Genomic DNA, 25,645 nt, shown 5'->3' with positions numbered 1-25,645 from the left:
TAACAGAGTTGAACCTTACTTTTGATTGAGCCTTTCTGAAACACTCTTTCTGTAGAAACTGCAATTGGACACTCTGAGCGCTAAGAGGCCTATATTGGGAAAAATAACATCTTCAAATAAAAACTACACAGAAGCATTGTGTGAAACTTATTTCTGACATGTTCGTTAAGCTAACAGAGTTAAACCATACTTTTGATTGCGCAGTTCTGAACACTCTTTCTGTAGAAAATGCAAGTGGACATTCGGAGCGCTAAGAGGGTAATAGTGGAAAAAGGAATATATTCAAATATAAACTACACAGTAGCATTCTGTGAAAATTCTTTCTGTTCTGTGCATTCAACTAACAGAGTTGAACCTTTCTTTTGATTGAGCCGTTCTGAAACCCTCTTTCTGTAGAATCTGCAATTGGACATGCTAAGCGCTAAGAGGCCTACATTTTGAAAAAGAATATCTTCAAATAAAAACTACACAGATGCATTCTGTGAAACTTATTTCTGATCTGTAAATTCAGTTAACAGAGATAAAACATATTTTTGATTGAGCAGTTATGAAACACACTTTTTGTAGAAAATGCAAGTGGAGATTCGGAGCGCTAAGAGGGTAATAGTGGAAAAAGGAATGTCTTCAAATATAAACTACACAGAATCATTCGGTGAAACATCTTTCTGATCTGTGCATTCAGCTAACAGAGTTAAACCATACTTTTGATTGAGCAGATCTGAACACTCTTTCTGTAGAAAATGCAACTGGACATTTGGAGCGCTAAGAGCGTAGTAGTGGAAAAAGGAATATATTCAAATATAAACTACACAGAAGCATTCTGCGAAACTTCTTTCTGATCTGAGCATTCAGCTAACAGAGTTAAACCATACTTTTGATTGAGCAGTTTTGAAACACTCTGTCTGTAGAAAATGCAACTGGACATTCGTAGCGCTAAGTGGGTAATAGTGGAAAAAAGAATATGTTCAAATATAAACTACACAGAAGCATTGTATGAAACTTCTTTCTGTTCTCTGCATTCAACTAACAGATTTGAACCTTACTTTTGATTGAGCCGTTCTGAAACACTCTTTCTGTAGAAACTGCAATTGGACATTCTGAGCGCTAAGAGGCCTATATTGGGAAAAAGAATGTCTACAAATAAAAACTACAGAGAAGAATTGTGTGAAACTTCTTTCTCTTCTGTTGGTTCAACTAAAAGAGTTGAACCTTAGTTTTGATTGAGCCGTTCTGAAACACTCTTTCTGTAGAAAATGCAAGTGGAGATTCGGAGCGCTAAGAGGGTAATAGTGGAAAAATGAATGTCTCCAAATATAAACTACACAGAATCATTCGGTGAAACTTCTTTCTGATCTGTGCATTCAGCTAAGAGAGTTAAACCATACTTTTGATTGAGCAGATCTGAACTCTCTTTCTGTAGAAAATGCAACTGGACATTTGGAGCGCTAAGAGAGTAGTAGTGGAAAAAGGAATATATTCAAATATAAACTACACAGAAGCATTCTGTGAAACTTCTTTCTGATCTGAGCATTCAGCTAACAGAGTTAAACCATACTTTTGATTGAGCAGTTTTGAAACACTCTGTCTGTAGAAAATGCAACTGGACATTCGTAGCGCTAAGTGGGTAATAGTGGAAAAAAGAATATGTTCAAATATAAACTACACAGAAGCATTGTATGAAACTACTTTCTGTTCTGTGCATTCAACTAACAGAGTTGAACCTTACTTTTGATTGAGCCTTTCTGAAACACTCTTTCTGTAGAAACTGCAATTGGACATTCTGAGCGCTAAGAGGCCTCTATTGGGAAAAATAATATCTTCAAATAAAAACTACAAAGAAGCATTGTGTGAAACTTATTTCTGATATGTTCATTAAGCTAACAGAGTTAAACCATACTTTTGATTGCGCAGTTCTGAACACTCTTTCTGTAGAAAATGCAAGTGGACATTCGGAGCGCTAAGAGGGTAATAGTGGAAAAAGGAATATATTCAAATATAAACTACACAGTAGCATTCTGTGAAAATTCTTTCTGTTCTGTGCATTCAACTAACAGAGTTGAACCTTACTTTTGATTGAGCCGTTCTGAAACACTCTTTCTGTAGAAACTGCAATTGGACATGCTAAGCGCTAAGAGGCCTACATTGGGAAAAAGAATATCTTCAAATAAAAACTACACAGATGCATTCTGTGAAACTTATTTCTGATCTGTAAATTCAGTTAACAGAGATAAAACATATTTTTGATTGAGCAGTTATGAAACACTCTTTTTGTAGAAAATGCAAGTGGAGATTCGGAGCGCTAAGAGGGTAATAGTGGAAAAAGGAATGTCTTCAAATATAAACTACACAGAATCATTCGGTGAAACTTCTTTCTGATCTGTGCATTCAGCTAACAGAGTTAAACCATACTTTTGATTGAGCAGATCTGAACACTCTTTCTGTAGAATATGCAACTGGACATTTGGAGCGCTAAGAGCGTAGTAGTGGAAAAAGGAATATATTCAAATATAAACTACACAGAAGCATTCTGTGAAACTTCTTTCTGATCTGAGCATTCAGCTAACAGAGTTAAACCATACTTTTGATTGAGCAGTTTTGAAACACTCTGTCTGTAGAAAATGCAACTGGACATTCGTAGCGCTAAGTGGGTAATAGTGGAAAAAAGAATATGTTCAAATATAAACTACACAGAAGCATTGTATGAAACTTCTTTCTGTTCTGTGCATTCAACTAACAGAGTTGAACCTTACTTTTGATTGAGCCGTTCTGAAACACTTTTCTGTAGAAACTGCAATTGGACATTCTGAGCGCTAAGAGGCCTATATTGGGATAAAGGATGTCTACAAATAAAAACTACACAGAAGAATTGTGTGAAACTTCTTTCTGTTCTGTTTGTTCAACTAAAAGAGTTGAACCTTAGTTTTGATTGAGCCGTTCTGAAACACTCTTTCTGTAGAAAATGCAAGTGGAGATTCGGAGCGCTAAGAGGGTAATAGTGGAAAAAGGAATGTCTCCAAATATAAACTACACAGAATCATTCGGTGAAACTTCTTTCTGATCTGTGCATTCAGCTAACAGAGTTAAACCATACTTTTGATTGAGCAGATCTGAACTCTCTTTCTGTAGAAAATGCAACTGGACATTTGGAGCGCTAAGAGAGTAGTAGTGGAAAAAGGAATATATTCAAATATAAACTACACAGAAGCATTCTGTGAAACTTCTTTCTGATCTGAGCATTCAGCTAACAGAGTTAAACCATACTTTTGATTGAGCAGTTTTGAAACACTCTGTCTGTAGAAAATGCAACTGGACATTCGTAGCGCTAAGTGGGTAATAGTGGAAAAAAAATATGTTCAAATATAAACTACACAGAAGCATTGTATGAAACTTCTTTCTGTTCTGTGCATTCAACTAACAGAGTTGAACCTTACTTTTGATTGAGCCTTTCTGAAACACTCTTTCTGTAGAAACTGCAATTGGACACTCTGAGCGCTAAGAGGCCTATATTGGGAAAAATAATATCTTCAAATAAAAACTACACAGAAGCATTGTGTGAAACTTATTTCTGATATGGTCGTTAAGCTAACAGAGTTAAACCATACTTTTGATTGCGCAGTTCTGAACACTCTTTCTGTAGAAAATGCAAGTGGACATTCGGAGCGCTAAGAGGGTAATAGTGGAAAAAGGAATATATTCAAATATAAACTACACAGTAGCATTCTGTGAAAATTCTTTCTGTTCTGTGCATTCAACTAACAGAGTTGAACCTTACTTTTGATTGAGCCGTTCTGAAACACTCTTTCTGTAGAAACTGCAATTGGACATGCTAAGCGCTAAGAGGCCTACATTTTGAAAAAGAATATCTTCCAATAAAAACTACACAGATGCATTCTGTGAAACTTATTTCTGATCTGTAAATTCAGTTAACAGAGATAAAACATATTTTTGATTGAGCAGTTATGAAACACTCTTTTTATAGAAAATGCAATTGGAGATTCGGAGCGCTAAGAGGGTAATAGTGGAAAAACGAATGTCTTCAAATATAAACTACACAGAATCATTCGGTGAAACATCTTTCTGATCTGTGCATTCAGCTAACAGAGTTAAACCATACTTTTGATTGAGCAGATCTGAACACTCTTTCTGTAGAAAATGCAACTGGACATTTTGAGCGCTAAGAGCGTAGTAGTGGAAAAAGGAATATATTCAAATATAAACTACACAGAAGCATTCTGCGAAACTTCTTTCTGATCTGAGCATTCAGCTAACAGAGTTAAACCATACTTTTGATTGAGCAGTTTTGAAACACTCTGTCTGTAGAAAATGCAACTGGACATTCGTAGCGCTAAGTGGGTAATAGTGGAAAAAAAAATATGTTCAAATATAAACTACACAGAAGCATTGTATGAAACTTCTTTCTGTTCTGTGCATTCAACTAACAGAGTTGAACCTTACTTTTGATTGAGCCGTTATGAAACACTCTTTCTGTAGAAACTGCAATTGGACATTCTGAGCGCTAAGAGGCCTATATTGGGAAAAAGAATGTCTACAAATAAAAACTACACAGAAGAATTGTGTGAAACTTCTTTCTCTTCTGTTTGTTCAACTAAAAGAGTTGAACCTTAGTTTTGATTGAGCCGTTCTGAAACACTCTTTCTGTAGAAAATGCAAGTGGAGATTCGGAGCGCTAAGAGGGTAATAGTGGAAAAAGGAATGTCTCCAAATATAAACTACACAGAATCATTCGGTGAAACTTCTTTCTGATCTGTGCATTCAGCTAACAGAGTTAAACCATACTTTTGATTGAGCAGATCTGAACTCTCTTTCTGTAGAAAATGCAACTGGACATTTGGAGCGCTAAGAGAGTAGTAGTGGAAAAAGGAATATATTCAAATATAAACTACACAGAAGCATTCTGTGAAACTTCTTTCTGATCTGAGCATTCAGCTAACAGAGTTAAACCATACTTTTGATTGAGCAGTTTTGAAACACTCTGTCTGTAGAAAATGCAACTGGACATTCGTAGCGCTAAGTGGGTAATAGTGGAAAAAAGAATATGTTCAAATATAAACTACACAGAAGCATTGTATGAAACTTCTTTCTGTTCTGTGCATTCAACTAACAGAGTTGAACCTTACTTTTGATTGAGCCTTTCTGAAACACTCTTTCTGTAGAAACTGCAATTGGATATTCTGAGCGCTAAGAGGCCTCTATTGGGAAAAATAATATCTTCAAATAAAAACTACAAAGAAGCATTGTGTGAAACTTATTTCTGATATGTTCATTAAGCTAACAGAGTTAAACCATACTTTTGATTGCGCAGATCTGAACACTCTTTCTGTAGAAAATGCAAGTGGACATTCGGAGCGCTAAGAGGGTAATAGTGGAAAAAGGAATATATTCAAATATAAACTACACAGTAGCATTCTGTGAAAATTCTTTCTGTTCTGTGCATTCAACTAACAGAGTTGAACCTTACTTTTGATTGAGCCGTTCTGAAACACTCTTTCTGTAGAAACTGCAATTGGACATGCTAAGCGCTAAGAGGCCTACATTGGGAAAAAGAATATCTTCAAATAAAAACTACACAGATGCATTCTGTGAAACTTATTTCTGATCTGTAAATTCAGTTAACAGAGATAAAACATATTTTTGATTGAGCAGTTATGAAACACTCTTTTTGTAGAAAATGCAAGTGGAGATTCGGAGCGCTAAGAGGGTAATAGTGGAAAAAGGAATGTCTTCAAATATAAACTACACAGAATCATTCGGTGAAACTTCTTTCTGATCTGTGCATTCAGCTAACAGAGTTAAACCATACTTTTGATTGAGCAGATCTGAACACTCTTTCTGTAGAAAATGCAACTGGACATTTGGAGCGCTAAGAGCGTAGTAGTGGAAAAAGGAATATATTCAAATATAAACTACACAGAAGCATTCTGCGAAACTTCTTTCTGATCTGAGCATTCAGCTAACAGAGTTAAACCATACTTTTGATTGAGCAGTTTTGAAACAGTCTGTCTGTAGAAAATGCAACTGGACATTCGTAGCGCTAAGTGGGTAATAGTGGAAAAAAGAATATGTTCAAATATAAACTACACAGAAGCATTGTATGAAACTTCTTTCTGTTCTGTGCATTCAACTAACAGAGTTGAACCTTACTTTTGATTGAGCCGTTCTGAAACACTCTTTCTGTAGAAACTGCAATTGGACATTCTGAGCGCTAAGAGGCCTATATTGGGAAAAAGAATGTCTACAAATAAAAACTACACAGAAGAATTGTGTGAAACTTCTTTCTGTTCTGTTTGTTCAACTAAAAGAGTTGAACCTTAGTTTTGATTGAGCCGTTCTGAAACACACTTTCTGTAGAAAATGCAAGTGGAGATTCGGAGCGCTAAGAGCGTAATAGTGGAAAAAGGAATGTCTCCAAATATAAACTACACAGAATCATTCTGTGAAACTTCTTTCTGATCTGTGCATTCAGCTAACAGAGTTAAACCATACTTTTGATTGAGCAGATCTGAACACTCTTTCTGTAGAAAATGCAACTCTACATTTGGAGCGCTAAGAGAGTAGTAGTGGAAAAAGGAATATATTCAAATATAAACTACACAGAAGCATTCTGGGAAACTTCTTTCTGATCTGAGCATTCAGCAAACAGAGTTAAACCATACTTTTGATTGAGCCGTTTTGAAACACTCTGTCTGTAGAAAATGCAACTGGACATTCGTAGCGCTAAGTGGGTAATAGTGGAAAAAAGAATATGTTCAAATATAAACTACACAGAAGCATTGTATGAAACTTCTTTCTGTTCTGTGCATTCAACTAACAGAGTTGAACCTTACTTTTGATTGAGCCTTTCTGAAACACTCTTTCTGTAGAAACTGCAATTGGACACTCTGAGCGCTAAGAGGCCTATATTGGGAAAAATAATATCTTCAAATAAAAACTACACAGAAGCATTGTGTGAAACTTATTTCTGATATGTTCGTTAAGCTAACAGAGTTAAACCATACTTTTGATTGCGCAGTTCTGAACACTCTTTCTGTAGAAAATGCAAGTGGACATTCGGAGCGCTAAGAGGGTAATAGTGGAAAAAGGAATATATTCAAATATAAACTACACAGTAGCATTCTGTGAAAATTCTTTCTGTTCTGTGCATTCAACTAACAGAGTTGAACCTTACTTTTGATTGAGCCGTTCTGAAACACTCTTTCTGTAGAAACTGCAATTGGACATGCTAAGCGCTAAGAGGCCTATATTTTGAAAAAGAATATCTTCAAATAAAAACTACACAGATGCATTCTGTGAAACTTATTTCTGATCTGTAAATTCAGTTAACAGAGATAAAACATATTTTTGATTGAGCAGTTATGAAACACTCTTTTTGTAGAAAATGCAAGTGGAGATTCGGAGCGCTAAGAGGGTAATAGTGGAAAAAGGAATGTCTTCAAATATAAACTACACAGAATCATTCGGTGAAACATCTTTCTGATCTGTGCATTCAGCTAACAGAGTTAAACCATACTTTTGATTGAGCAGATCTGAACACTCTTTCTGTAGAAAATGCAACTGGACATTTGGAGCGCTAAGAGCGTAGTAGTGGAAAAAGGAATATATTCAAATATAAACTACACAGAAGCATTCTGCGAAACTTCTTTCTGATCTGAGCATTCAGCTAACAGAGTTAAACCATACTTTTGATTGAGCAGTTTTGAAACACTCTGTCTGTAGAAAATGCAACTGGACATTCGTAGCGCTAAGTGGGTAATAGTGGAAAAAAGAATATGTTCAAATATAAACTACACAGAAGCATTGTATGAAACTTCTTTCTGTTCTGTGCATTCAACTAACAGAGTTGAACCTTACTTTTGATTGAGCCGTTCTGAAACACTCTTTCTGTAGAAACTGCAATTGGACATTCTGAGCGCTAAGAGGCCTATATTGGGAAAAAGAATGTCTACAAATAAAAACTACAGAGAAGAATTGTGTGAAACTTCTTTCTCTTCTGTTTGTTCAACTAAAAGAGTTGAACCTTAGTTTTGATTGAGCCGTTCTGAAACACTCTTTCTGTAGAAAATGCAAGTGGAGATTCGGAGCGCTAAGAGGGTAATAGTGGAAAAAGGAATGTCTCCAAATATAAACTACACAGAATCATTCGGTGAAACTTCTTTCTGATCTGTGCATTCATCTAACAGAGTTAAACCATACTTTTGATTGAGCAGATCTGAACTCTCTTTCTGTAGAAAATGCAACTGGACATTTGGAGCGCTAAGAGAGTAGTAGTGGAAAAAGGAATATATTCAAATATAAACTACACAGAAGCATTCTGTGAAACTTCTTTCTGATCTGAGCATTCAGCTAACAGAGTTAAACCATACTTTTGATTGAGCAGTTTTGAAACACTCTGTCTGTAGAAAATGCAACTGGACATTCGTAGCGCTAAGTGGGTAATAGTGGAAAAAAGAATATGTTCAAATATAAACTACACAGAAGCATTGTATGAAACTTCTTTCTGTTCTGTGCATTCAACTAACAGAGTTGAACCTTACTTTTGATTGAGCCTTTCTGAAACACTCTTTCTGTAGAAACTGCAATTGGATATTCTGAGCGCTAAGAGGCCTCTATTGGGAAAAATAATATCTTCAAATAAAAACTACAAAGAAGCATTGTGTGAAACTTATTTCTGATATGTTCATTAAGCTAACAGAGTTAAACCATACTTTTGATTGCGCAGATCTGAACACTCTTTCTGTAGAAAATGCAAGTGGACATTCGGAGCGCTAAGAGGGTAATAGTGGAAAAAGGAATATATTCAAATATAAACTACACAGTAGCATTCTGTGAAAATTCTTTCTGTTCTGTGCATTCAACTAACAGAGTTGAACCTTACTTTTGATTGAGCCGTTCTGAAACACTCTTTCTGTAGAAACTGCAATTGGACATGCTAAGCGCTAAGAGGCCTACATTGGGAAAAAGAATATCTTCAAATAAAAACTACACAGATGCATTCTGTGAAACTTATTTCTGATCTGTAAATTCAGTTAACAGAGATAAAACATATTTTTGATTGAGCAGTTATGAAACACTCTTTTTGTAGAAAATGCAAGTGGAGATTCGGAGCGCTAAGAGGGTAATAGTGGAAAAAGGAATGTCTTCAAATATAAACTACACAGAATCATTCGGTGAAACTTCTTTCTGATCTGTGCATTCAGCTAACAGAGTTAAACCATACTTTTGATTGAGCAGATCTGAACACTCTTTCTGTAGAAAATGCAACTGGACATTTGGAGCGCTAAGAGCGTAGTAGTGGAAAAAGGAATATATTCAAATATAAACTACACAGAAGCATTCTGCGAAACTTCTTTCTGATCTGAGCATTCAGCTAACAGAGTTAAACCATACTTTTGATTGAGCAGTTTTGAAACAGTCTGTCTGTAGAAAATGCAACTGGACATTCGTAGCGCTAAGTGGGTAATAGTGGAAAAAAGAATATGTTCTAATATAAACTACACAGAAGCATTGTATGAAACTTCTTTCTGTTCTGTGCATTCAACTAACAGAGTTGAACCTTACTTTTGATTGAGCCGTTCTGAAACACTCTTTCTGTAGAAACTGCAATTGGACATTCTGAGCGCTAAGAGGCCTATATTGGGAAAAAGAATGTCTACAAATAAAAACTACACAGAAGAATTTTGTGAAACTTCTTTCTGTTCTGTTTGTTCAACTAAAAGAGTTGAAACTTAGTTTTGATTGAGCCGTTCTGAAACACACTTTCTGTAGAAAATGCAAGTGGAGATTCGGAGCGCTAAGAGCGTAATAGTGGAAAAAGGAATGTCTCCAAATATAAACTACACAGAATCATTCTGTGAAACTTCTTTCTGATCTGTGCATTCAGCTAACAGAGTTAAACCATACTTTTGATTGAGCAGATCTGAACACTCTTTCTGTAGAAAATGCAACTGGACATTTGGAGCGCTAAGAGCGTAGTAGTGGAAAAAGGAATATATTCAAATATAAACTACACAGAAGCATTCTGCGAAACTTGTTTCTGATCTGAGCATTCAGCTAACAGAGTTAAACCATACTTTTGATTGAGCAGTTTTGAAACACTCTGTCTGTAGAAAATGCAACTGGACATTCGTAGCGCTAAGTGGGTAATAGTGGAAAAAAGAATATGTTCAAATATAAACTACACAGAAGCATTGTATGAAACTTCTTTCTGTTCTGTGCATTCAACTAACAGAGTTGAAACTTACTTTTGATTGAGCCGTTCTGAAACACTCTTTCTGTAGAAACTGCAATTGGACATTCTGAGTGCTAAGAGGCCTATATTGGGAAAAAGAATGTCTACAAATAAAAACTACACAGAAGAATTGTGTGAAACTTCTTTCTGTTCTGTTTTTTCAACTAAAAGAGTTGAACCTTAATTTTGATTGAGCCGTTCTGAAACACACTTTCTGTAGAAAATGCAAGTGGAGATTCGGAGCGCTAAGAGCGTAATAGTGGAAAAAGGAATGTCTCCAAATATAAACTACACAGAATCTTTCTGTGAAACTTCTTTCTGATCTGTGCATTCAGCTAACAGAGTTAAACCATACTTTTGATTGAGTAGATCTGAACACTCTTTCTGTAGAAAATGCAACTGGACATTTGGAGCGCTAAGAGAGTAGTAGTGGAAAAAGGAATATATTCAAATATAAACTACACAGAAGCATTCTGGGAAACTTCTTTCTGATCTGAGCATTCAGCAAACAGAGTTAAACCATACTTTTGATTGAGCAGTTTTGAAACACTCTGTCTGTAGAAAATGCAACTGGACATTCGTAGCGCTAAGTGGGTAATAGTGGAAAAAAGAATATGTTCAAAGATAAACTACACAGAAGCATTGTATGAAACTTCTTTCTGTTCTGTGCATTCAACTAACAGAGTTGAACCTTACTTTTGATTGAGCCTTTCTGAAACACTCTTTCTGTAGAAACTGCAATTGGACATTCTGAGCGCCAAGAGGCCTATATTGGGAAAAATAATATCTTCAAATAAAAACTACACAGAAGCATTGTGTGAAACTTATTTCTGATATGTTCATTAAGCTAACAGAGTTAAACCATACTTTTGATTGCGCAGTTCTGAACACTCTTTCTGTAGAAAATGCAAGTGGACATTCGGAGCGCTAAGAGGGTAATAGTGGAAAAAGGAATATATTCAAATATAAACTACACAGTAGCATTCTGTGAAAATTCTTTCTGTTCTGTGCATTCAACTAACAGAGTTGAACCTTACTTTTGATTGAGCCGTTCTGAAACACTCTTTCTGTAGAAACTGCAATTGGACATGCTAAGCGCTAAGAGGCCTACATTTTGAAAAAGAATATCTTCAAATAAAAACTACACAGATGCATTCTGTGAAACTTATTTCTGATCTGTAAATTCAGTTAACAGAGATAAAACATATTTTTGATTGAGCAGTTATGAAACACTCTTTTGTAGAAAATGCCAGTGTAGATTCGGAGCGCTAAGAGGGTAATAGTGGAAAAAGGAATGTCTTCAAATATAAACTACACAGAATCATTCGGTGAAACTTCTTTCTGATCTGTGCATTCAGCTAACAGAGTTAAACCATACTTTTGATTGAGCAGATCTGAACACTCTTTCTGTAGAAAATGCAACTGGACATTTGGAGCGCTAAGAGCGTAGTAGTGGAAAAAGGAATATATTCAAATATAAACTACACAGAAGCATTCTGTGAAACTTCTTTCTGATCTGAGCATTCAGCTAACAGAGTTAAACCATACTTTTGATTGAGCAGTTTTGAAACACTCTGTCTGTAGAAAATGCAACTGGACATTCGTAGCGCTAAGTGGGTAATAGTGGAAAAAAGAATATGTTCAAATATAAACTACACAGAAGCATTGTATGAAACTTCTTTCTGTTCTGTGCATTCAACTAACAGAGTTGAACCTTACTTTTGATTGAGCCGTTCTGAAACACTCTTTCTGTAGAAACTGCAATTGGACATTCTGAGCGCTAAGAGGCCTATATTGGGAAAAAGAATGTCTACAAATAAAAACTACACAGAAGAATTGTGTGAAACTTCTTTCTGTTCTGTTTGTTCAACTAAAAGAGTTGAACCTTAGTTTTGATTGAGCCGTTCTGAAACACTCTTTCTGTAGAAAATGCAAGTGGAGATTCGGAGCGCTAAGAGGGTAATAGTGGAAAAAGGAATGTCTCCAAATATAAACTTCACAGAATCATTCGGTGAAACTTCTTTCTGATCTGTGCATTCAGCTAAGAGAGTTAAACCATACTTTTGATTGAGCAGATCTGAACTCTCTTTCTGTAGAAAATGCAACTGGACATTTGGAGCGCTAAGAGAGTAGTAGTGGAAAATGGAATATATTCAAATATAAACTACACAGAAGCATTCTGTGAAACTTCTTTCTGATCTGAGCATTCAGCTAACAGAGTTAAACCATACTTTTGATTGAGCAGTTTTGAAACACTCTGTCTGTAGAAAATGCAACTGGACATTCGTAGCGCTAAGTGGGTAATAGTGGAAAAAAGAATATGTTCAAATATAAACTACACAGAAGCATTGTATGAAACTACTTTCTGTTCTGTGCATTCAACTAACAGAGTTGAACCTTACTTTTGATTGAGCCGTTCTGAAACACTCTTTCTGTAGAAACTGCAATTGGACATTCTGAGCGCTAAGAGGCCTATATTGGGAAAAAGAATGTCTACAAATAAAAACTACACAGAAGAATTGTGTGAAACTTCTTTCTGTTCTGTTTGTTCAACTAAAGGAGTTGAACCTTAGTTTTGATTGAGCCGTTCTGAAACACTCTTTCTGTAGAAAATGCAAGTGGAGATTTGGAGCGCTAAGAGGGTAATAGTGGAAAAAGGAATGTCTCCAAATATAAACTACACAGAATCATTCGGTGAAACTTCTTTCTGATCTGTGCATTCAGCTAACAGAGTTAAACTATACTTTTGATTGAGCAGATCTGAACTCTCTTTCTGTAGAAAATGCAACTGGACATTTGGAGCGCTAAGAGAGTAGTAGTGGAAAAAGGAATATATTCAAATATAAACTACACAGAAGCATTCTGTGAAACTTCTTTCTGATCTGAGCATTCAGCTAACAGAGTTAAACCATACTTTTGATTGAGCAGTTTTGAAACACTCTGTCTGTAGAAAATGCAACTGGACATTCGTAGCGCTAAGTGGGTAATAGTGGAAAAAAGAATATGTTCAAATATAAACTACACAGAAGCATTGTATGAAACTTCTTTCTGTTCTGTGCATTCAACTAACAGAGTTGAACCTTACTTTTGATTGAGCCTTTCTGAAACACTCTTTCTGTAGAAACTGCAATTGGACACTCTGAGCGCTAAGAGGCCTATATTGGGAAAATTAATATCTTCAAATAAAAACTACACAGAAGCATTGTGTGAAACTTATTTCTGATATGTTCGTTAAGCTAACAGAGTTAAACCATACTTTTGATTGCGCAGTTCTGAACACTCTTTCTGTAGAAAATGCAAGTGGACATTCGGAGCGCTAAGAGGGTAATAGTGGAAAAAGGAATATATTCAAATATAAACTACACAGTAGCATTCTGTGAAAATTCTTTCTGTTCTGTGCATTCAACTAACAGAGTTGGACCTTACTTTTGATTGAGCCGTTCTGAAACACTCTTTCTGTAGAAACTGCAATTGGACATGCTAAGCGCTAAGAGGCCTACATTGGGAAAAAGAATATCTTCAAATAAAAACTACACAGATGCATTCTGTGAAACTTATTTCTGATCTGTAAATTCAGTTAACAGAGATAAAACATATTTTTGATTGAGCAGTTATGAAACACTCTTTTTGTAGAAAATGCAAGTGGAGATTCGGAGCGCTAAGAGGGTAATAGTGGAAAAAGGAATGTCTTCAAATATAAACTACACAGAATCATTCGGTGAAACTTCTTTCTGATCTGTGCATTCAGCTAACAGAGTTAAACCATACTTTTGATTGAGCAGATCTGAACACTCTTTCTGTAGAAAATGCAACTGGACATTTGGAGCGCTAAGAGCGTAGTAGTGGAAAAAGGAATATATTCAAATATAAACTACACAGAAGCATTCTGTGAAACTTCTTTCTGATCTGAGCATTCAGCTAACAGAGTTAAACCATACTTTTGATTGAGCAGTTTTGAAACACTCTGTCTGTAGAAAATGCAACTGGACATTCGTAGCGCTAAGTGGGTAATAGTGGAAAAAAGAATATGTTCAAATATAAACTACACAGAAGCATTGTATGAAACTTCTTTCTGTTCTGTGCATTCAACTAACAGAGTTGAACCTTACTTTTGATTGAGCCGTTCTGAAACACTCTTTCTGTAGAAACTGCAATTGGACATTCTGAGCGCTAAGAGGCCTATATTGGGAAAAAGAATGTCTACAAATAAAAACTACAGAGAAGAATTGTGTGAAACTTCTTTCTCTTCTGTTTGTTCAACTAAAAGAGTTGAACCTTAGTTTTGATTGAGCCGTTCTGAAACACTCTTTCTGTAGAAAATGCAAGTGGAGATTCGGAGCGCTAAGAGGGTAATAGTGGAAAAATGAATGTCTCCAAATATAAACTACACAGAATCATTCGGTGAAACTTCTTTCTGATCTGTGCATTCAGCTAACAGAGTTAAACCATACTTTTGATTGAGCAGATCTGAACTCTCTTTCTGTAGAAAATGCAACTGGACATTTGGAGCGCTAAGAGAGTAGTAGTGGAAAAAGGAATATATTCAAATATAAACTACACAGAAGCATTCTGTGAAACTTCTTTCTGATCTGAGCATTCAGCTAACAGAGTTAAACCATACTTTTGATTGAGCAGTTTTGAAACACTCTGTCTGTAGAAAATGCAACTGGACATTCGTAGCGCTAAGTGGGTAATAGTGGAAAAAATAATATGTTCAAATATAAACTACACAGAAGCATTGTATGAAACTTCTTTCTGTTCTGTGCATTCAACTAACAGAGTTGAACCTTACTTTTGATTGAGCCTTTCTGAAACACTCTTTCTGTAGAAACTGCAATTGGACATTCTGAGCGCTAAGAGGCCTCTATTGGGAAAAATAATATCTTCAAATAAAAACTACAAAGAAGCATTGTGTGAAACTTATTTCTGATATGTTCATTAAGCTAACAGAGTTAAACCATACTTTTGATTGCGCAGTTCTGAACACTCTTTCTGTAGAAAATGCAAGTGGACATTCGGAGCGCTAAGAGGGTAATAGTGGAAAAAGGAATATATTCAAATATAAACTACACAGTAGCATTCTGTGAAAATTCTTTCTGTTCTGTGCATTCAACTAACAGAGTTGGACCTTACTTTTGATTGAGCCGTTCTGAAACACTCTTTCTGTAGAAACTGCAATTGGACATGCTAAGCGCTAAGAGGCCTACATTGGGAAAAAGAATATCTTCAAATAAAAACTACACAGATGCATTCTGTGAAACTTATTTCTGATCTGTAAATTCAGTTAACAGAGATAAAACATATTTTTGATTGAGCAGTTATGAAACACTCTTTTTGTAGAAAATGCAAGTGGAGATTCGGAGCGCTAAGAGGGTAATAGTGGAAAAAGGAATGTCTTCAAATATAAACTACACAGAATCATTCGGTGAAACTTCTTTCTGATCTGTGCATTCAGCTAACAGAGTTAAACCATACTTTTGATTGAGCAGATCTGAACACTCTTTCTGTAGAAAATGCAACTGGACATTTGGAGCGCTAAGAGCGTAGTAGTGGAAAAAGGAATATATTCAAATATAAACTACACAGAAGCATTCTGCGAAACTTCTTTCTGATCTGAGCATTCAGCTAACAGAGTTAAACCATACTTTTGATTGAGCAGTTTTGAAACACTCTGTCTGTAGAAAATGCAACTATACATTCGTAGCGCTAAGTGGGTAATAGTGGAAAAAAGAATATGTTCAAATATAAACTACACAGAAGCATTGTATGAAACTACTTTCTGTTCTGTGCATTCAACTAACAGAGTTGAACCTTACTTTTGATTGAGCCGTTCTGAAACACTCTTTCTGTAGAAACTGCAATTGGACATTCTGATCGCTAAGAGGCCTATATTGGGAAAAAGAATGTCTACAAATAAAAACTACACAGAAGAATTGTGTGAAACTTCTTTCTCTTCTGTTTGTTCAACTAAAAGAGTTGAACCTTAGTTTTGATTGAGCCGTTCTGAAACACTCTTTCTGTAGAAAATGCAAGTGGAGATTCGGAGCGCTAAGAGGGTAATAGTGGAAAAAGGAATGTCTCCAAATATAAACTTCACAGAATCATTCGGTGAAACTTCTTTCTCATCTGTGCATTCAGCTAACAGAGTTAAACCATACTTTTGATTGAGCAGATCTGAACTCTCTTTCTGTAGAAAATGCAACTGGACATTTGGAGCGCTAAGAGAGTAGTAGTGGAAAAAGGAATATATTCAAATATAAACTACACAGAAGCATTCTGTGAAACTTCTTTCTGATCTGAGCATTCAGCTAACAGAGTTAATCCATACTTTTGATTGAGCAGTTTTGAAACACTCTGTCTGTAGAAAATGCAACTGGACATTCGTAGCGCTAAGTGGGTAATAGTGGAAAAAAGAATATGTTCAAATATAAACTACACAGAAGCATTGTATGAAACTTCTTTCTGTTCTGTGCATTCAACTAACAGAGTTGAACCTTACTTTTGATTGAGCCGTTCTGAAACACTCTTTCTGTAGAAACTGCAATTGGACATTCTGAGCGCTAAGAGGCCTATATTGGGAAAAAGAATGTCTACAAATAAAAACTACAGAGAAGAATTGTGTGAAACTTCTTTCTCTTCTGTTTGTTCAACTAAAAGAGTTGAACCTTAGTTTTGATTGAGCCGTTCTGAAACACTCTTTCTGTAGAAAATGCAAGTGGAGATTCGGAGCGCTAAGAGGGTAATAGTGGAAAAATGAATGTCTCCAAATATAAACTACACAGAATCATTCGGTGAAATTTCTTTCTGATCTGTGCATTCAGCTAACAGAGTTAAACCATACTTTTGATTGAGCAGATCTGAACTCTCTTTCTGTAGAAAATGCAACTGGACATTTGGAGCGCTAAGAGAGTAGTAGTGGAAAAAGGAATATATTCAAATATAAACTACACAGAAGCATTCTGTGAAACTTCTTTCTGATCTGAGCATTCAGCTAACAGAGTTAAACCATACTTTTGATTGAGCAGTTTTGAAACACTCTGTCTGTAGAAAATGCAACTGGACATTCGTAGCGCTAAGTGGGTAATAGTGGAAAAAAGAATATGTTCAAATATAAACTACACAGAAGCATTGTATGAAACTTCTTTCTGTTCTGTGCATTCAACTAACAGAGTTGAACCTTACTTTTGATTGAGCCGTTCTGAAACACTCTTTCTGTAGAAACTGCAATTGGACATTCTGAGCGCTAAGAGGCCTATATTGGGAAAAAGAATGTCTACAAATAAAAACTACACAGAAGAATTGTGTGAAACTTCTTTCTGTTCTGTTTGTTCAACTAAAAGAGTTGAACCTTAGTTTTGATTGAGCCGTTCTGAAACACTCTTTCTGTAGAAAATGCAAGTGGAGATTCGGAGCGCTAAGAGGGTAATAGTGGAAAAAGGAATGTCTCCAAATATAAACTACACAGAATCATTCGGTGAAACTTCTTTCTCATCTGTGCATTCAGCTAACAGAGTTAAACCATACTTTTGATTGAGCAGATCTGAACACTCTTTCTGTAGAAAATGCAACTGGACATTTGGAGCGCTAAGAGAGTAGTAGTGGAAAAAGGAATATATTCAAATATAAACTACACAGAAGCATTCTGTGAAACTTCTTTCTGATCTGAGCATTCAGCTAACAGAGTTAAACCAAACTTTTGATTGAGCAGTTTTGAAACACTCTGTCTGTAGAAAATGCAACTGGACATTCGTAGCGCTAAGTGGGTAATAGTGGAAAAAAGAATATGTTCAAATATAAACTACACAGAAGCATTGTATGAAACTTCTTTCTGTTCTGTGCATTCAACTAACAGAGTTGAACCTTACTTTTGATTGAGCCTTTCTGAAACACTCTTTCTGTAGAAACTGCAATTGGACACTCGGAGTGCTAAGAGGCCTATATTGGGAAAAATAATATCTTCAAATAAAAACTACACAGAAGCATTGTGTGAAACTTATTTCTGATATGTTCGTTAAGCTAACAGAGTTAAACCATACTTTTGATTGCGCAGTTCTGAACACTCTTTCTGTAGAAAATGCAAGTGGACATTCGGAGCGCTAAGAGGGTAATAGTGGAAAAAGGAATATATTCAAATATAAACTACACAGTAGCATTCTGTGAAAATTCTTTCTGTTCTGTGCATTCAACTAACAGAGTTGGACCTTACTTTTGATTGAGCCGTTCTGAAACACTCTTTCTGTAGAAACTGCAATTGGACATGCTAAGCGCTAAGAGGCCTACATTGGGAAAAAGAATATCTTCAAATAAAAACTACACAGATGCATTCTGTGAAACTTATTTCTGATCTGTAAATTCAGTTAACAGAGATAAAACATATTTTTGATTGAGCAGTTATGAAACACTCTTTTTGTAGAAAATGCAAGTGGAGATTCGGAGCGCTAAGAGGGTAATAGTGGAAAAAGGAATGTCTTCAAATATAAACTACACAGAATCATTCGGTGAAACTTCTTTCTGATCTGTGCATTCAGCTAACAGAGTTAAACCATACTTTTGATTGAGCAGATCTGAACACTCTTTCTGTAGAAAATGCAACTGGACATTTGGAGCGCTAAGAGCGTAGTAGTGGAAAAAGGAATATATTCAAATATAAACTACACAGAAGCATTCTGCGAAACTTCTTTCTGATCTGAGCATTCAGCTAACAGAGTTAAACCATACTTTTGATTGAGCAGTTTTGAAACACTCTGTCTGTAGAAAATGCAACTGGACATTCGTAGCGCTAAGTGGGTAATAGTGGAAAAAAGAATATGTTCAAATATAAACTACACAGAAGCATTGTATGAAACTTCTTTCTGTTCTGTGCATTCAACTAACAGAGTTGAACCTTACTTTTGATTGAGCCGTTCTGAAACACTCTTTCTGTAGAAACTGCAATTGGACATTCTGAGCGCTAAGAGGCCTATATTGGGAAAAAGAATGTCTACAAATAAAAACTACAGAGAAGAATTGTGTGAAACTTCTTTCTCTTCTGTTTGTTCAACTAAAAGAGTTGAACCTTAGTTTTGATTGAGCCGTTCTGAAACACTCTTTCTGTAGAAAATGCAAGTGGAGATTCGGAGCGCTAAGAGGGTAATAGTGGAAAAAGGAATGTCTCCAAATATAAACTACACAGAATCATTCGGTGAAACTTCTTTCTCATCTGTGCATTCAGCTAACAGAGTTAAACCATACTTTTGATTGAGCAGATCTGAACTCTCTTTCTGTAGAAAATGCAACTGGACATTTGGAGCGCTTAGAGAGTAGTAGTGGAAAAAGGAATATATTCAAATATAAACTACACAGAAGCATTCTGTGAAACTTCTTTCTGATCTGAGCATTCAGCTAACAGAGTTAAACCATACTTTTGATTGAGCAGTTTTGAAACACTCTGTCTGTAGAAAATGAAACTGGACATTCGTAGCGCTAAGTGGGAAATAGTGGAAAAAAGAATATGTTCAAATATAAACTACACAGAAGCATTGTATGAAACTTCTTTCTGTTCTGTGCATTCAACTAACAGAGTTGAACCTTACTTTTGATTGAGCCTTTCTGAAACACTATTTTTGTAGAAACTGTAATTGGACTTTCTGAGCGCTAAGAGGCCTCTATTGGGAAAAATAATATCTTCAAATAAAAACTACAAAGAAGCATTGTGTGAAACTTATTTCTGATATGTTCATTAAGCTAACAGAGTTAAACCATACTTTTGATTGCGCAGATCTGAACACTCTTTCTGTAGAAAATGCAAGTGGACATTCGGAGCGCTAAGAGGGTAATAGTGGAAAAAGGAATATATTCAAATATAAACTACACAGTAGCATTCTGTGAAAATTCTTTCTGTTCTGTGCATTCAACTAACAGAGTTGAACCTTACTTTTGATTGAGCCGTTCTGAAACACTCTTTCTGTAGAAACTGCAATTGGACATGCTAAGCGCTAAGAGGCCTACATTGGGAAAAAGAATATCTTCAAATAAAAACTACACAGATGCATTCTGTGAAACTTATTTCTGATCTGTAAATTCAGTTAACAGAGATAAAACATATTTTTGATTGAGCAGTTATGAAACACTCTTTTTGTAGAAAATGCAAGTGGAGATTCGGAGCGCTAAGAGGGTAATAGTGGAAAAAGGAATGTCTTCAAATATAAACTACACAGAATCATTCGGTGAAACTTCTTTCTGATCTGTGCATTCAGCTAACAGAGTTAAACCATACTTTTGATTGAGCAGATCTGAACACTCTTTCTGTAGAAAATGCAACTGGACATTTGGAGCGCTAAGAGCGTAGTAGTGGAAAAAGGAATATATTCAAATATAAACTACACAGAAGCATTCTGCGAAACTTCTTTCTGATCTGAGCATTCAGCTAACAGAGTTAAACCATACTTTTGATTGAGCAGTTTTGAAACACTCTGTCTGTAGAAAATGCAACTGGACATTCGTAGCGCTAAGTGGGTAATAGTGGAAAAAAGAATATGTTCAAATATAAACTACACAGAAGCATTGTATGAAACTTCTTTCTGTTCTGTGCATTCAACTAACAGAGTTGAAACTTACTTTTGATTGAGCCGTTCTGAAACACTCTTTCTGTAGAAACTGCAATTGGACATTCTGAGTGCTAAGAGGCCTATATTGGGAAAAAGAATGTCTACAAATAAAAACTACACAGAAGAATTGTGTGAAACTTCTTTCTGTTCAGTTTGTTCAACTAAAAGAGTTGAACCTTAGTTTTGATTGAGCCGTTCTGAAACACACTTTCTGTAGAAAATGCAAGTGGAGATTCGGAGCGCTAAGAGCGTAATAGTGGTAAAAGGAATGTCTCCAAATATAAACTACACAGAATCATTCTGTGAAACTTCTTTCTGATCTGTGCATTCAGCTAACAGAGTTAAACCATACTTTTGATTGAGTAGATCTGAACACTCTTTCTGTAGAAAATGCAACTGGACATTTGGAGCGCTAAGAGAGTAGTAGTGGAAAAAGGAATATATTCAAATATAAACTACACAGAAGCATTCTGGGAAACTTCTTTCTGATCTGAGCATTCAGCAAACAGAGTTAAACCATACTTTTGATTGAGCAGTTTTGAAACACTCTGTCTGTAGAAAATGCAACTGGACATTCGTAGCGCTAAGTGGGTAATAGTGGAAAAAAGAATATGTTCAAATATAAACTACACAGAAGCATTGTATGAAACTTCTTTCTGTTCTGTGCATTCAACTAACAGAGTTGAACCTTACTTTTGATTGAGCCGTTCTGAAACACTCTTTCTGTAGAAACTGCAATTGGACATTCTGAGCGCTAAGAGGCCTATATTGGGAAAAAGAATGTCTACAAATAAAAACTACAGAGAAGAATTGTGTGAAACTTCTTTCTCTTCTGTTTGTTCAACTAAAAGAGTTGAACCTTAGTTTTGATTGAGCCGTTCTGAAACACTCTTTCTGTAGAAAATGCAAGTGGAGATTCGGAGCGCTAAGAGGGTAATAGTGGAAAAATGAATGTCTCCAAATATAAACTACACAGAATCATTCGGTGAAACTTCTTTCTGATCTGTGCATTCAGCTAACAGAGTTAAACCATACTTTTGATTGAGCAGATCTGAACTCTCTTTCTGTAGAAAATGCAACTGGACATTTGGAGCGCTAAGAGAGTAGTAGTGGAAAAAGGAATATATTCAAATATAAACTACACAGAAGCATTCTGTGAAACTTCTTTCTGATCTGAGCATTCAGCTAACAGAGTTAAACCATACTTTTGATTGAGCAGTTTTGAAACACTCTGTCTGTAGAAAATGCAACTGGACATTCGTAGCGCTAAGTGGGTAATAGTGGAAAAAAGAATATGTTCAAATATAAACTACACAGAAGCATTGTATGAAACTTCTTTCTGTTCTGTGCATTCAACTAACAGAGTTGAACCTTACTTTTGATTGAGCCTTTCTGAAACACTCTTTCTGTAGAAACTGCAATTGGACATTCTGAGCGCTAAGAGGCCTCTATTGGGAAAAATAATATCTTCAAATAAAAACTACAAAGAAGCATTGTGTGAAACTTATTTCTGATATGTTCATTAAGCTAACAGAGTTAAACCATACTTTTGATTGCGCAGTTCTGAACACTCTTTCTGTAGAAAATGCAAGTGGACATTCGGAGCGCTAAGAGGGTAATAGTGGAAAAAGGAATATATTCAAATATAAACTACACAGTAGCATTCTGTGAAAATTCTTTCTGTTCTGTGCATTCAACTAACAGAGTTGGACCTTACTTTTGATTGAGCCGTTCTGAAACACTCTTTCTGTAGAAACTGCAATTGGACATGCTAAGCGCTAAGGGGCCTACATTGGGAAAAAGAATATCTTCAAATAAAAACTACACAGATGCATTCTGTGAAACTTATTTCTGATCTGTAAATTCAGTTAACAGAGATAAAACATATTTTTGATTGAGCAGTTATGAAACACTCTTTTTGTAGAAAATGCAAGTGGAGATTCGGAGCGCTAAGAGGGTAATAGTGGAAAAAGGAATGTCTTCAAATATAAACTACACAGAATCATTCGGTGAAACTTCTTTCTGATCTGTGCATTCAGCTAACAGAGTTAAACCATACTTTTGATTGAGCAGATCTGAACACACTTTCTGTAGAAAATGCAACTGGACATTTGGAGCGCTAAGAGCGTAGTAGTGGAAAAAGGAATATATTCAAATATAAACTACACAGAAGCATTCTGCGAAACTTCTTTCTGATCTGAGCATTCAGCTAACAGAGTTAAACCATACTTTTGATTGAGCAGTTTTGAAACACTCTGTCTGTAGAAAATGCAACTATACATTCGTAGCGCTAAGTGGGTAATAGTGGAAAAAAGAATATGTTCAAATATAAACTACAGAGAAGCATTGTATGAAACTTCTTTCTGTTCTGTGCATTCAACTAACAGAGTTGAACCTTACTTTTGATTGAGCCGTTCTGAAACACTCTTTCTGTAGAAACTGCAATTGGACATTCTGAGCGCTAAGAGGCCTATATTGGGAAAAAGAATGTCTACAAATAAAAACTACACAGAAGAATTGTGTGAAACTTCTTTCTCTTCTCTTTGTTCAGCTAAAAGAGTTGAACCTTAGTTTTGATTGAGCCGTTCTGAAACAATCTTTCTGTAGAAAATGCAAGTGGAGATTCGGAGCGCTAAGAGGGTAATAGTGGAAAAAGGAATGTCTCCAAATATAAACTTCACAGAATCATTCGGTGAAACTTATTTCTCATCTGTGCATTCAGCTAACAGAGTTAAACCATACTTTTGATTGAGCAGATCTGAACTCTCTTTCTGTAGAAAATGCAACTGGACATTTGGAGCGCTAAGAGAGTAGTAGTGGAAAAAGGAATATATTCAAATATAAACTACACAGAAGCATTCTGTGAAACTTCTTTCTGATCTGAGCATTCAGCTAACAGAGTTAAACCATACTTTTGATTGAGCAGTTTTGAAACACTCTGTCTGTAGAAAATGCAACTGGACATTCGTAGCGCTAAGTGGGTAATAGTGGAAAAAAGAATATGTTCAAATATAAACTACACAGAAGCATTGTATGAAACTTCTTTCTGTTCTGTGCATTCAACTAACAGAGTTGAACCTTACTTTTGATTGAGCCGTTCTGAAACACTCTTTCTGTAGAAACTGCAATTGGACATTCTGAGCGCTAAGAGGCCTATATTGGGAAAAAGAATGTCTACAAATAAAAACTACACAGAAGAATTGTGTGAAACTTCTTTCTGTTCTGTTTGTTCAACTAAAAGAGTTGAACCTTAGTTTTGATTGAGCCGTTCTGAAACACTCTTTCTGTAGAAAATGCAAGTGGAGATTCGGAGCGCTAAGAGGGTAATAGTGGAAAAAGGAATGTCTCCAAATATAAACTACACAGAATCATTCGGTGAAACTTCTTTCTGATCTGTGCATTCAGCTAACAGAGTTAAACCATACTTTTGATTGAGCAGATCTGAACTCTCTTTCTGTAGAAAATGCAACTGGACATTTGGAGCGCTAAGAGAGTAGTAGTGGAAAAAGGAATATATTCAAATATAAACTACACAGAAGCATTCTGTGAAACTTCTTTCTGATCTGAGCATTCAGCTAACAGAGTTAAACCAAACTTTTGATTGAGCAGTTTTGAAACACTCTGTCTGTAGAAAATGCAACTGGACATTCGTAGCGCTAAGTGGGTAATAGTGGAAAAAAGAATATGTTCAAATATAAACTACACAGAAGCATTGTATGAAACTTCTTTCTGTTCTGTGCATTCAACTAACAGAGTTGAACGTTACTTTTGATTGAGCCTTTCTGAAACACTCTTTCTGTAGAAACTGCAATTGGACACTCGGAGTGCTAAGAGGCCTATATTGGGAAAAATAATATCTTCAAATAAAAACTACACAGAAGCATTGTGTGAAACTTATTTCTGATATGTTCGTTAAGCTAACAGAGTTAAACCATACTTTTGATTGCGCAGTTCTGAACACTCTTTCTGTAGAAAATGCAAGTGGACATTCGGAGCGCTAAGAGGGTAATAGTGGAAAAAGGAATATATTCAAATATAAACTACACAGTAGCATTCTGTGAAAATTCTTTCTGTTCTGTGCATTCAACTAACAGAGTTGAACCTTACTTTTGATTGAGCCGTTCTGAAACACTCTTTCTGTAGAAACTGCAATTGGACATGCTAAGCGCTAAGAGGCCTACATTTTGAAAAAGAATATCTTCAAATAAAAACTACACAGATGCATTCTGTGAAACTTATTTCTGATCTGTAAATTCAGTTAACAGAGATAAAACATATTTTTGATTGAGCAGTTATGAAACACTCTTTTTGTAGAAAATGCAAGTGGAGATTCGGAGCGCTAAGAGGGTAATAGTGGAAAAAGGAATGTCTTCAAATATAAACTACACAGAATCATTCGGTGAAACATCTTTCTGATCTGTGCATTCAGCTAACAGAGTTAAACCATACTTTTGATTGAGCAGATCTGAACACTCTTTCTGTAGAAAATGCAACTGGACATTTGGAGCGCTAAGAGCGTAGTAGTGGAAAAAGGAATATATTCAAATATAAACTACACAGAAGCATTCTGCGAAACTTCTTTCTGATCTGAGCATTCAGCTAACAGAGTTAAACCATACTTTTGATTGAGCAGTTTTGAAACACTCTGTCTGTAGAAAATGCAACTGGACATTCGTAGCGCTAAGTGGGTAATAGTGGAAAAAAGAATATGTTCAAATATAAACTACACAGAAGCATTGTATGAAACTTCTTTCTGTTCTGTGCATTCAACTAACAGAGTTGAACCTTACTTTTGATTGAGCCGTTCTGAAAC

The sequence above is a fragment of the Symphalangus syndactylus genome, chromosome X (assembly GCF_028878055.3).
Source record: "Symphalangus syndactylus isolate Jambi chromosome X, NHGRI_mSymSyn1-v2.1_pri, whole genome shotgun sequence".
NCBI classification, from domain to species: domain Eukaryota; kingdom Metazoa; phylum Chordata; class Mammalia; order Primates; family Hylobatidae; genus Symphalangus; species Symphalangus syndactylus.
Note: the sequence above shows the minus strand (reverse complement) of the source record.